Raw genomic sequence first — 13,425 nt, forward strand, 5'->3', positions numbered from 1 at the left:
ATACATGATCACACTGTAACACACACTGCACTGTTATACATGATCACACTAACACACACTGCACTGTTATACATGATCACACTGTAACACTGCACTGTTATACATGATCACACTAACACACACTGCACTGTTATACATGATCACACTGTAACACACACTGCACTGTTATACATGATCACACTGTAACACACACTGCACTGTTATACATTATCACACTAACACACACTGCACTGTTATACATGATCACACTAACACACACTGCACTGTTATACATGATCACACTGTAACACACTGCACTGTTATACATGATCACACTGTGACACACTGCACTGTTATACATGATCACACTGTAACACACTGCACTGTTATACATGATCACACTGTAACACACACTGCACTGTTATACATGATCACACTAACACACACTGCACTGTTATACATGATCACACTGTAACACTGCACTGTTATACATGATCACACTGTAACACACACTGCACTGTTATACATGATCACACTGTAACACACACTGCACTGTTATACATGATCACACTGTAACACACACTGCACTGTTATACATTATCACACTAACACACACTGCACTGTTATACATGATCACACTGTAACACACACTGCACTGTTATACATGATCACACTGTAACACACTGCACTGTTATACATGATCACACTGTGACACACTGCACTGTTATACATGATCACACTGTAACACACACTGCACTGTTATACATGATCACACTGTAACACACACTGCACTGTTATACATGATCACACTGTAACACACACTGCACTGTTATACATGATCACACTGTAACACACTGCACTGTTATACATGATCACACTGTAACACACACTGCACTGTTATACATGATCACACTAACACACACTGCACTGTTATACATGATCACACTGTAACACTGCACTGTTATACATGATCACACTAACACACACTGCACTGTTATACATGATCACACTGTAACACACACTGCACTGTTATACATGATCACACTGTAACACACACTGCACTGTTATACATTATCACACTAACACACACTGCACTGTTATACATGATCACACTGTAACACACACTGCACTGTTATACATGATCACACTGTAACACACTGCACTGTTATACATGATCACACTGTGACACACTGCACTGTTATACATGATCACACTGTAACACACTGCACTGTTATACATGATCACACTGTAACACACACTGCACTGTTATACATGATCACACTAACACACACTGCACTGTTATACATGATCACACTGTAACACTGCACTGTTATACATGATCACACTGTAACACACACTGCACTGTTATACATGATCACACTGTAACACACACTGCACTGTTATACATGATCACACTGTAACACACACTGCACTGTTATACATTATCACACTAACACACACTGCACTGTTATACATGATCACACTGTAACACACACTGCACTGTTATACATGATCACACTGTAACACACTGCACTGTTATACATGATCACACTGTGACACACTGCACTGTTATACATGATCACACTGTAACACACACTGCACTGTTATACATGATCACACTGTAACACACACTGCACTGTTATACATGATCACACTGTAACACACACTGCACTGTTATACATGATCACACTAACACACACTGCACTGTTATACATGATCACACTGTAACACACACTGCACTGTTATACATGATCACACTAACACACACTGCACTGTTATACATGATCACACTGTAACACTGCACTGTTATACATGATCACACTAACACACACTGCACTGTTATACATGATCACACTAACACACACTGCACTGTTATACATGATCACACTGTAACACACACTGCACTGTTATACATGATCACACTAACACACACTGCACTGTTATACATGATCACACTAACACACACTGCACTGTTATACATGATCACACTGTAACACACACTGCACTGTTATACATGATCACACTAACACACACTGCACTGTTATACATGATCACACTAACACACACTGCACTGTTATACATGATCACACTAACACACACTGCACTGTTATACATGATCACACTGTAACACACTGCACTGTTATACATGATCACACTAACACACACTGCACTGTTATACATGATCACACTAACACACGCTGCACTGTTATACATGATCACACTGTAACACACACTGCACTGTTATACATGATCACACTAACACACACTGCACTGTTATACATGATCACACTGTAACACACTGCACTGTTATACATGATCACACTAACACACGCTGCACTGTTATACATGATCACACTGTAACACACACTGCACTGTTATACATGATCACACTGTAACACACACTGCACTGTTATACATGATCACACTGTAACACACACTGCACTGTTATACATGATCACACTGTAACACACACTGCACTGTTATACATGATCACACTGTAACACACTGCACTGTTATACATGATCACACTGTAACACTGCACTGTTATACATGATCACACTAACACACACTGCACTGTTATACATGATCACACTAACACACACTGCACTGTTATACATGATCACACTGTAACACACACTGCACTGTTATACATGATCACACTAACACACACTGCACTGTTATACATGATCACACTGTAACACACTGCACTGTTATACATGATCACACTAACACACACTGCACTGTTATACATGATCACACTAACACACACTGCACTGTTATACATGATCACACTGTGACACACACTGCACTGTTATACATGATCACACTAACACACACTGCACTGTTATACATGATCACACTGTAACACACTGCACTGTTATACATGATCACACTGTAACACACTGCACTGTTATACATGATCACACTAACACACGCTGCACTGTTATACATGATCACACTGTAACACACACTGCACTGTTATACATGATCACACTGTAACACACTGCACTGTTATACATGATCACACTAACACACGCTGCACTGTTATACATGATCACACTGTAACACACACTGCACTGTTATACATGATCACACTGTAACACACACTGCACTGTTATACATGATCACACTGTAACACACACTGCACTGTTATACATGATCACACTGTAACACACACTGCACTGTTATACATGATCACACTGTAACACACACTGCACTGTTATACATGATCACACTAACACACACTGCACTGTTATACATGATCACACTAACACACACTGCACTGTTATACATGATCACACTAACACACACTGCACTGTTATACATGATCACACTGTAACACACTGCACTGTTATACATGATCACACTAACACACACTGCACTGTTATACATGATCACACTAACACACGCTGCACTGTTATACATGATCACACTGTAACACACACTGCACTGTTATACATGATCACACTAACACACACTGCACTGTTATACATGATCACACTGTAACACACTGCACTGTTATACATGATCACACTAACACACGCTGCACTGTTATACATGATCACACTGTAACACACACTGCACTGTTATACATGATCACACTGTAACACACACTGCACTGTTATACATGATCACACTGTAACACACACTGCACTGTTATACATGATCACACTGTAACACACACTGCACTGTTATACATGATCACACTGTAACACACTGCACTGTTATACATGATCACACTGTAACACACACTGCACTGTTATACATGATCACACTGTAACACTGCACTGTTATACATGATCACACTAACACACACTGCACTGTTATACATGATCACACTAACACACACTGCACTGTTATACATGATCACACTGTAACACACACTGCACTGTTATACATGATCACACTAACACACACTGCACTGTTATACATGATCACACTGTAACACACTGCACTGTTATACATGATCACACTAACACACGCTGCACTGTTATACATGATCACACTGTAACACACTGCACTGTTATACATGATCACACTAACACACACTGCACTGTTATACATGATCACACTGTAACACACTGCACTGTTATACATGATCACACTAACACACGCTGCACTGTTATACATGATCACACTGTAACACACACTGCACTGTTATACATGATCACACTGTAACACACACTGCACTGTTATACATGATCACACTGTAACACACACTGCACTGTTATACATGATCACACTAACACACACTGCACTGTTATACATGATCACACTGTAACACACACTGCACTGTTATACATGATCACACTAACACACTGCACTGTTATACATGATCACACTGTAACACACACTGCACTGTTATACATGATCACACTAACACACACTGCACTGTTATACATGATCACACTGTAACACTGCACTGTTATACATGATCACACTAACACACACTGCACTGTTATACATGATCACACTAACACACACTGCACTGTTATACATGATCACACTGTAACACACACTGCACTGTTATACATGATCACACTAACACACGCTGCACTGTTATACATGATCACACTGTAACACACACTGCACTGTTATACATGATCACACTGTAACACACACTGCACTGTTATACATGATCACACTGTAACACACACTGCACTGTTATACATGATCACACTGTAACACTGCACTGTTATACATGATCACACTAACACACACTGCACTGTTATACATGATCACACTAACACACACTGCACTGTTATACATGATCACACTGTAACACACACTGCACTGTTATACATGATCACACTAACACACACTGCACTGTTATACATGATCACACTGTAACACACTGCACTGTTATACATGATCACACTAACACACGCTGCACTGTTATACATGATCACACTGTAACACACTGCACTGTTATACATGATCACACTAACACACACTGCACTGTTATACATGATCACACTGTAACACACTGCACTGTTATACATGATCACACTAACACACGCTGCACTGTTATACATGATCACACTGTAACACACACTGCACTGTTATACATGATCACACTGTAACACACACTGCACTGTTATACATGATCACACTGTAACACACACTGCACTGTTATACATGATCACACTAACACACACTGCACTGTTATACATGATCACACTGTAACACACACTGCACTGTTATACATGATCACACTAACACACTGCACTGTTATACATGATCACACTGTAACACACACTGCACTGTTATACATGATCACACTAACACACACTGCACTGTTATACATGATCACACTGTAACACTGCACTGTTATACATGATCACACTAACACACACTGCACTGTTATACATGATCACACTAACACACACTGCACTGTTATACATGATCACACTGTAACACACACTGCACTGTTATACATGATCACACTAACACACGCTGCACTGTTATACATGATCACACTGTAACACACACTGCACTGTTATACATGATCACACTGTAACACACACTGCACTGTTATACATGATCACACTGTAACACACACTGCACTGTTATACATGATCACACTGTAACACACACTGCACTGTTATACATGATCACACTGTAACACACTGCACTGTTATACATGATCACACTGTAACACACACTGCACTGTTATACATGATCACACTGTAACACTGCACTGTTATACATGATCACACTAACACACACTGCACTGTTATACATGATCACACTAACACACACTGCACTGTTATACATGATCACACTGTAACACACACTGCACTGTTATACATGATCACACTAACACACACTGCACTGTTATACATGATCACACTGTAACACACTGCACTGTTATACATGATCACACTGTAACACACTGCACTGTTATACATGATCACACTAACACACGCTGCACTGTTATACATGATCACACTGTAACACACACTGCACTGTTATACATGATCACACTGTAACACACACTGCACTGTTATACATGATCACACTGTAACACACACTGCACTGTTATACATGATCACACTGTAACACACACTGCACTGTTATACATGATCACACTGTAACACACACTGCACTGTTATACATGATCACACTGTAACACACACTGCACTGTTATACATGATCACACTGTAACACACTGCACTGTTATACATGATCACACTGTAACACACACTGCACTGTTATACATGATCACACTGTAACACTGCACTGTTATACATGATCACACTAACACACACTGCACTGTTATACATGATCACACTAACACACACTGCACTGTTATACATGATCACACTGTAATACACACTGCACTGTTATACATGATCACACTAACACACACTGCACTGTTATACATGATCACACTGTAACACACTGCACTGTTATACATGATCACACTGTAACACACTGCACTGTTATACATGATCACACTAACACACGCTGCACTGTTATACATGATCACACTGTAACACACACTGCACTGTTATACATGATCACACTGTAACACACTGCACTGTTATACATGATCACACTGTAACACACACTGCACTGTTATACATGATCACACTAACACACACTGCACTGTTATACATGATCACACTAACACACACTGCACTGTTATACATGATCACACTAACACACTGCACTGTTATACATGATCACACTGTAACACACTGCACTGTTATACATGATCACACTGTAACACACACTGCACTGTTATACATGATCACACTGTAATATACTGTGCCATGTCTACTGTGTATACTCTATAATAATGTATCATATGTCATTACCATACTGTTTATCCAAGTATATGTTTAGATTGCAATTTAGACTGTACAGGCTGATTACAGACTATATATAGAAGTATTTAAATTTGTACATTACATATTCTACTACAATGTCTGGAGCTGTACTCAAGAATTTCACTCACTTCTACATGTGTGGATGGTGATGTGACAATAAAGTGATTTGATTTGATCTGAGTTAAAACTACAGACAGCTGTTTACAGACACCAAACTCCTGAAATATCACCTGTGTGCTGTTTATTTTGTGGGCATGTACTCCAATAATACAGCATAAATATTTTAGTTTGTAGTGTTTCAATTAGAACTCCATCACCATATCATACAAAAATAATAATGAACATAATTTATTTAGAGTAAGCGCTCTGTGTGCTGCCATTGTCCAGTATAAAGTCCACTATGATTAACTCATGTTAATAATAAGAATATGAGCAATAAAATAATTACAACACAGGACAGCTGTTCTAACTGTTAGATAAGCTTTATTTCAACTCCACTGATCAAAATGTTTGCTTACAGTTGCCTTTTAGTCCTACTGCCAACACGATTTTTCCATTTTCAGACAGTTCACATTTATCTATGACAAGAAGCAAGATATGCCACAAATGATCTAAAAGCACACCATCAGACTGAGCTTTGTCCAGCAACTTCCATGTACATTAGTGTCTTAAAAATCAATTTTAGCCACAGCAGTATGTCAGAGCTTGAGATGCATTTCCTCAAAACACCTGGAATCAGTTATAAATGTTGCCTGCACAGACAAAACAAGGACATTTTAAGACACATTGAGGCCATTTCTGTCAAAAATGAACACACTTAAATTAATACACTAGCCTTCAAAATAAGGGATGTACAAAACAGAAAAGAAATATATAAAAGGTGGACACTTTATAGCCTTGCTAAGGCCATAATAAAATATATAGTGGGGTCCAAATGTCTGAGACCACTAGTAAAAATGCTTCTTTTTTGCATTTTTTTTCTAATTTAATACATTAATTTGTTTTACAGATTATATTATTTGACAACAATTTGAAGTCAAATCTTTGAAATTCATGCTTTCTGAGTTTCTAGCATTTAGCATGTTGCCTTTTTTGCTTTAAATGAGTGTGTGCATGTGAGCTGCATGGACACCACAAGTTTATGCAAAACCTTACAAGTCATTTTAGATCAAATGCATCAGTGTGTCACTTGAACACATGCTTCAGTAAAAAAGATCAGACATGAGGAAAATCTGACCTTTAAATAGACACCTAGAAAGAGTACAGAATCTTAAATTAACTACTGTTTACTTTCTATATTTTAAATAGGAAAAAATGCAGTTGAAGAAAAATCCCAGATTATTCATGTGGTCCCAGAATTTGTTGTTTTACCCGAGTTGGTTTCTTCAAGTCTTTTGTTTTGCGGTGATTGAATGAATCTGACATTTGACAAATTCAGACTTTCAGCATGTGAAATGTTAAAAAAAACCTGTGAGGGTGGACTAATGTAAATTTTGATAAATTTGCAAAATTAAGAGATGACTAGAGCACAAGCCTCCATTCAAGAATATTGAGGATTAATATTATTATAAATATTATATATATTATAAAATTGTCGTCTAGATACTTGTCATGAAAACCAGTCGGGAGTTTGTGAGAATGATGTCTAATGTCACGCGCTTTGGTGCCTTTTTGTAACATTGCTAATGAATAAATAGCATATTTTATGCGCCAATCGCGTTAGCAGCTAATCGCTAATGCTAATCGCTAGCTTGGTCTGTGCCATTACTAAGCCTGTGATTGGCACAAATAATTGATAAGTGGTATTGGAAAAATAATTGGTTGTGAATTAAAATGAATTAACCACAACTTATTGGAAGCCGTACGAGATATTGGGCTACTTTTCTTGCCGAAAGCCCGGTGAGTGTATAGCATGTTCACCTTTAGCTCGTAGCTGTGGCTAATATGCTAACAAGAAATGACACCACACTTGATATTGTTGTCTAGATACTTGTCATGAAAACCAGTCGGGAGTTTGTGAGAATGATGTCTAATGTCACGCGCTTTGATGCCTTTTTGTAACATTGCTAATGAATAAATGACATATTCTATGCGCCAATCGCGTTAGCTCTAGCAGCTAATGCTAATCGCTAATGCCAATCGCTAGCTTGGTCCTGCTGACCGAAACTTTCTGTTGGTGTTGACTTGTTAGTTCAGTTGTTATCTTGATGTGTGGTTTGCGGGCATTCCAGTTTCGGGGTGCAGCTAAATATATATATTTTTCTTTTTTTACTTTTGGGTACTGATGGACAGACAAGCAGAGAGTCGAGCTGCTTCTTCTTCTTCTTGTTTAATGGCGAATAACTCCTTAGGATCATTATCGCCACCTACTGTACTGGATGTGAAGTAAGTTGACATAGGTGATGAGTCTGAAATTTGAGAAGGGGATATTTTGGTGGATGTTCCGTTTTCCTTCCAATCTATGGCGCACTCAGTTCACATGCTCATGCTAGCGCTGCGTGTTTAGCTCCTCTAACACTCACAATTAGCTCTTCATGCCCCAGATTAGGTAGAATACTCCCATCCACACATATTATCATCTAGATCCTAAACCTGAGTCATAAATATATACTGTATTTAATCAGTGCTCTGTATACCTGTTCACGTTGTCTTTCCCCACTTCACTCTCATGGTGGAAGTGAGACTCAGATGGTGTCTTCATGCTTCTGATTCACTGAAGACTCCTGGTTTATGTCATCTGTAGTGGACAGGGCAGGGGTCCTTGATCTCCACGATTGAGAACCCTGTGCTAAAATCAGGATGTGAACAAAACATTTCCTCTAAGGTACATAGTCTCAAGGTCAGCTTGCAAACCTAAAAGCCATACAGATGGCAGTGAAGGTAGTCACAGTAAGCTCCCTGTTTTACAGTTGTTCATGTTAAACAGCATTTTCTCAGGTTCTCCCAATGCATGTCGCACTACTCTGTGGTTGTTGTTTTGTTAAATCTGGTATTTACTTTATTTCATGTTGTGTAAATTCAGGACCAAGTGCATTTTGGAAGAACTGACTGTTCATGAGTGTGTGCATATAATAAAAAATCTCCTTCCTTTTATTCTTGTGCTGGGTGAAGTTGCATTTCAAAATGCATAATTACACAATTCATATTTTACCTGTAATGCATAGGAAATGCCTAGTTCCTGACCAGAAAATGGGAGTAAATGTAACTTTCAAATGTGACTAGTACATTTAGAAAAACAAAGTAGGGTCCACTCAAAGTTAAGTAATATGGAAGCTTAAAAAAAATTAGGTTTAAGTTTCAATAAAAATACACTTTTAAAACTTTCAAAGTTTAGTAGAGCAATCCCCAAACAATGACTAAGGAAATGCAGAAATTTAGAGCAAGAAGTATTTCTTACATATAGAAAATTAAGTAATAAATACAAAGACTAGTCTTACTTGAACTACATAATTATTTTTATTAGGTAGATCAGGCTGAATATTTTCATCAGAGCAGACTGGTTAAAAAATAATTTAAAAAATAATAGTAATAATAATATAGCCACCTTTAGAAAATGTGGATTCAAACACATTTCTTATTCTTCTTTAAGCAGAAGCGTTCCTTCCGCCCATGGCTACAGGGGTGGCGGTTGACCACGGGGCCTTAAGCCGAGACCATTCAAGGTCAGTGACCTGCCGTGAGCCAAGGCCGAGCTCCCTCCTTCCTTGGGAATGGTTAGATGTCTCCTGTAGAGCTGGTGAAGTGGAAGGCGTGTTAGTCACACGGCAGACCATTTGTAGTGCCCGTGCCAGGCTTCCTCCTTGTCTGGCCGAATGACTTGGTCATCTTCTTACCACGCACGCGTAACCCCACCGGCGCCCTCGGGTAGCGTGGGATTTGAGTGGTGTAAGGCTCCCATGCCTTCTGTCTATGCCCTTAAGGAAAAGGGTACCGCTTTCTACCGCTTTCAAAAGAAGTTTGCCTCTCCGGTCTGGACGTGGTGTGCAGTCGTGCCGACAAAAACCTGCTCACTCACACATACAGGAGAGCCCTGGCAGAGGTGCCGAAATAGCTCAGTTGGGAGAGCGTTAGACTGAAGATCTAAAGGTCCCTGGTTCAATCCCGGGTTTCGGCAGCTGGAGGCAGTGTAGTCCCCCAGCACAGTTCTGCAACTTATGCCTCAGACTTGAAAACAGCAAAACATGGAAATGGCGCAGGATAAAGATCTGAAAGCCCCCTGGTCTGAGGCGAGAGCAAAAAACTAGTATGCTACAGAACTCTTAGGTTCTTGTTGAATGCTTAGCCTGCACCCTTCAGTTTACGTGACCGCATGCCTCAATACCTGCCTACAAATCATTGAAAGGTAGCCTCCTAGCCTGCATGCCATTAGAAAACCCCTGCTTTTGACAAGGCTCCTTGGAAGCGCTGCCACCTGACGAGGTGGCCGAGAGGTTAAGGCGATGGACTGCTAATCCATTGTGCTCTGCGCGCGTGGGTTCGAGTCCCACCCTCGTCGTGCGTGTGTTTCCCCTTTACCGCTATGCGCCACACAGCAGCAACTGAATGCTCCCCCGGACAGTCGTGCAGCGTGAAAACAACAGTGATCCGACTACTTTGAAAATCGTGCAGTGTGAACTTGGCATAAGTGTTTCACAACCTTGGGCTGCATTCCCATGCTGGTTGGACACACATGCTGTAAGTTCATATGAACAAGCCACTTCAACAGGAGGTGGAGGATATGGACCGCCAATCCACATTTCAACTCTTTGGAGGTGTGGGTTCAAATCCCACCGCTGCCAGGGTGGCCTTTTGTTCTTAATATTCTCCTAGTGCATGTTCCCGCTCAGTGCTTAATTAGTAAATGAATAATTTCCGGAACAAAACCAGCAGTCTCTCGCCGCTGTGACAAAACGGTGGTAGCGCAATTATAAAGATTATAAAGATTCGTTGCTGAATGGTCTCATGTATTATCCTGTTCCATATCCATGCCAATCATGAATTTAAAAAAATAAATCTCTCTCTCTCTCTCTCTCTCTCTATATATATATATATATATATATATGTATATTAAATGCAAAAGTTTAAATGCAGCTTGAAAGAGTAGTGTTTACGTTAGGTTAATATCTATGCATTGAAAATGTAGTCAGTGAATTTTTTTTGGGGATTAATTGCAGCTCAGCCTCTTTCCTGTCCAGGCCTATACAGTGTTTCTATATTAATATTAAAAGCCATTTTGAATTGGATTCATTATTGGGGTTTGGAACTTAACTGTTTAATGTTAACTGCTTACATGATGTCATGAGGTCATGTGACCAATTGGCATCATGTAGAATTCCGAATTCTGTTCTGAACATCACCTGATGACGTACATAGCAACCATCCTCAGACCACCTTTAGCTATTGACAGAGAAACAGTGACCCTTGTGTAGCAGCGATTTTACACCATTTAGCAGCATTTTACAGCGTTTAGCAGCATTTCACCACTTTTAACGGCCATTTTTATACAATGGCTGCACTGTTTGTGAAAGATCTTCACCCTGAAGAATCAGAGGTGATACTTTCTAATAGATTAGACGTCCAATCTGTCCACATTTGCAGGGACAGGAAGACCGGCTCTCCTCTCGGATACGCATACGTCAACTTTCGCTATCGAGATGACGGTAAAACAAACCTTTTCTTTTTTCTACACTGTTTCTTACCTGTTTTTGCAGCAGATTTAAGGCTACATGTGTAACTTCTGTAGTATTTTATAGTTTTACTATATGGATATGGTCATGTTTTAAATGGTACTAAAAAGATATGAAAAGATATTTGGATGAGTTATATATAGACTATAATAGACTTTAATTAAAAATGAATGGTTTATTTCTGTTCCTTCAGCTGAGAGAGCCATTGACATGTTCAATTTTGAACTCCTCCTGGAGAGACCCATGCGTGTCATGTGGTCAAACTGGGAACCCACCGCCAAGCCCATCAAGGGAGGGAACATATTCATCAGGAACCTTGATTGGTCCATTGACTGCACCTCCCTGTTTGACACTTTCTCTGTGTTCGGGAGGATCGTGTCATGCAAGGTTCGAGCTTTGAGCTGTTATATATGAATATATATATATGAATAGCTGAATATCTGTGTTTCATGATTAGTGTGTTGTTGTGTGTTGACACGCTGTGTTTCTCCTGAAGGTTGTGGAATCAAAAGGTTTTGGGTACGTTCAGTACGAGTCAGCGGAGGCGGCGGCGCTGGCCATCGAACGGCTGAACGGAAAACTCCTGAACGACCGGCAAGTGTAAGTCACATGTAAATTAGTGTCTTTTTACCAGCCAGGGTTCAAATATCAGGATTTTTTACATTCCTTTTTAAACTAATTGCATTGAACTCTTTATATTGTCGAAACAGAGATATGTTTGGTCTTATGAGGGTATTTCAGTCAACATCTGGTGGTAATTCCGCTGCTGAGGACATAACTTTTAACAGCAGGGTTTAGATTCTAAGTGCAGCTTCTCTGTTGTGTTACAGCACCATCGAGTACTTCAGGTCTTGGGAGGAGCGCAAGGTGGAGGTGCGCAGGGCCGAGGAACCCAAGGTGGAGGTACACAGGGCCGAGGAACCCAAGGTGGAGGTACACAGGGC

At 39.8% G+C, this 13,425-nt stretch overlaps 2 non-coding genes across 2 annotated transcripts; both read left to right on the forward strand.

Moving 5' to 3' along the window:
* The first annotated feature begins 10,856 nt into the window (after positions 1 to 10,856).
* On the forward strand, positions 10,857 to 10,929 carry trnaf-gaa (transfer RNA phenylalanine (anticodon GAA)). The gene has a single exon. It is a non-coding gene; the product is annotated as a tRNA-Phe (tRNA).
* A 299-nt stretch (positions 10,930 to 11,228) lies between these two features.
* trnas-gcu (transfer RNA serine (anticodon GCU)) lies at positions 11,229 to 11,310 on the forward strand. The gene has a single exon. It is a non-coding gene; the product is annotated as a tRNA-Ser (tRNA).
* The last annotated feature ends 2,115 nt before the right edge of the window (positions 11,311 to 13,425 follow it).

This window comes from Hemibagrus wyckioides, unplaced genomic scaffold, assembly GCF_019097595.1.
Source record: "Hemibagrus wyckioides isolate EC202008001 unplaced genomic scaffold, SWU_Hwy_1.0 Contig10, whole genome shotgun sequence".
Classification (NCBI taxonomy): domain Eukaryota; kingdom Metazoa; phylum Chordata; class Actinopteri; order Siluriformes; family Bagridae; genus Hemibagrus; species Hemibagrus wyckioides.